The sequence below is a fragment of the Otolemur garnettii genome, unplaced genomic scaffold, assembly GCF_000181295.1.
Source record: "Otolemur garnettii isolate 467f Iridium unplaced genomic scaffold, OtoGar3 scaffold00158, whole genome shotgun sequence".
Taxonomy (NCBI): Eukaryota; Metazoa; Chordata; class Mammalia; order Primates; family Galagidae; genus Otolemur; species Otolemur garnettii.
Genome location: NW_003852553.1, coordinates 3726304 through 3728387, shown reverse-complemented (window position 1 = coordinate 3728387; position 2084 = coordinate 3726304). Strand labels below are relative to the sequence as shown.

The window sequence follows — 2084 nt, the reverse complement described above, 5'->3', positions numbered from 1 at the left end:
GATGGTACATTCTATTAGGGGAAAATCTGGATCTTCCATAAGGTAGACTAAGAGAGTTAACAAGGATCTGCAGAATTCCTTCTGTATCCATTGCTCTTCCAGATAAAAGGAATGTAGTAATAAACAAAAAGGACTGAGTTCCTGCCCTCATGGAGGAGAAAGGAAATACAAAAACAAATAATATCACCAAATGTCAGATTAAATACTGTGAGGGGAAATAAAGCAGTGTCAAGGATTAGACAGTTATGTGGGTGCTATTTTTTTTTAGTTCATGTCTTTTATTAATTCATATATAATTACTTGTCTTCTGGTTTGTTGAAGCCGTAAGTAAGACAACATTTGCCACAATAATGTCTATCAAAGTGGCTGGCCATAAAAACTCTAGCACCACACTCATCTGAAGGACACTCTCGACGAAGGCAACTTATTTTGCCATTCTCATCGACCTTATAGTATTTCAGGACAGCCAGTTTAACCTTCTTTCTCTTATGCTTATTCTTCTTGGGAGTGGTGTAAGACTTCTTCCTTTTCTTAGCACCACCACAAAGTCTTAACACAAGATGAAGAGTGGACTCCTTTTGAATGTTGTAGTCAGACAAAGTATCTCCATCTTCCAGTTGCTTGCCAGCAAAAATGAGTCTTTGCTGATCAGGAGGAATTCCTTCCTTATCCTGGATCTTGGCCTTCACATTTTCTATTGTATCCGAGGGTTCAACCTCGAGAGTGATGGTCTTCCCTGTGAGGGTTTTTACAAAAATCTGCATCTTCGTGGTGGTTCCACCACAGATGGTGGATGGGAAAGCTGTGGGTGCTATTTTTAGGTAGGGTGATCACGGAAGGATTCTTTGAGGGGACTCCATTTGGTCAGAGACATGAATGAATGGAGGCAAGAAATTGTGCTAGTATCTGAGGGCAGAAACATTTCAGGAGGTGAGACAACAAAGGCACAGGTCCCAAGATGAGAATGAAATTCTTTAGTCAAGGGATGGCAAGGAGAACAATGTGGCTGGTGCACAGAAAGAAAGGGAGAAGGCAGTGGTAGCAGCTGAGGTTGGAGAGAGCACCAGGGGACAGACCACATTGGCTTTAATTTGGGTCAAGTCAAATGGGAAGCCATTGGGAAGTTTTGAACTAGAGCATGACCTTTGCTGGCTTAAATATTGATAGGATATCAATGGAGAGCATATTATATCTGGGCAAGAGTGGAAGCAAAGAGACCAATTAGAATCTATTGCAGTGGTCCATCAGGGAGGCTGCCAGGAAGATGGGACCAGGGCAGGGCAGTGGTGGGGAAGATGAGAAGTAGTCAGAGCCAGTACACACTTGGAATGCAGAGCTGATGGGATTTACTACCAGGTCAAATGAACTCTTAGGTGACAGAAAGACAATAGTCGAGGATGATCCTTGAAAGGATCCTGGATTTGCTACCAGGTCAAATGAACTCTTACGTGACAGAAAGACAATAGTCAAGGTTCTTGGCCTGAGCGCATAGAAGAACGAAACTGTTATTTACTGAGAAGGAGAATACCAGGCAGGAGCAGATTTGAGGGTAATGCAAAATTTCTTTCTTTATTATTTAATTATTGAGACAGAGCCTCAAGCTGTCACCCTGGGTATAGTGCCATGGCATCACAGCTCACAGAAACCTCCAACTCCTGGGCTTAAGTGATTCTCTTGCTTCAGCCACCCAAGTAGCTGGGACTACAGGTACCCACCACAATGCCCGGCCATTTTTTGGTTGGAGTTGTCATTGTTGTTTGGCAGGCCCAGATGGGATTCAAACCTACCAACTCTGGTGCATGTGGCTGGCACCTTAATTCCTTGAGCTACAGGCGCCAAGCCGGTAATGTAAAATTTACTTGTGGACAGATTAAGAATAAGAAACAGAATAATCATCCACTAAGTATGCTGAATAAGCAATTGGATATATGAGTCTGGACATTAGGGCAGAAAATACAATGCAGCTAGGACAGGCAAGTAGTTCCAGTAGCTAGAAGCATGGCTATGTAAAAAACTTTAATTAAGGCTCGGCGCCTGTGGCTCAAGCGGCTAAGGCGCCAGCCACATACACCTAAGGTGGCGGG

The 2084-nt window shown here is 43.4% G+C and overlaps 1 pseudogene across 1 annotated transcript; it reads right to left on the bottom strand.

Moving 5' to 3' along the window:
• Positions 1 to 257: 257 nt before the first annotated feature.
• Positions 258 to 799, bottom strand: LOC100959491 (annotated as a pseudogene). The gene has a single exon (XR_001161693.1). The product of XR_001161693.1 is annotated as a ubiquitin-40S ribosomal protein S27a pseudogene (transcript).
• Between the last annotated feature and the right edge of the window lie 1285 nt (positions 800 to 2084).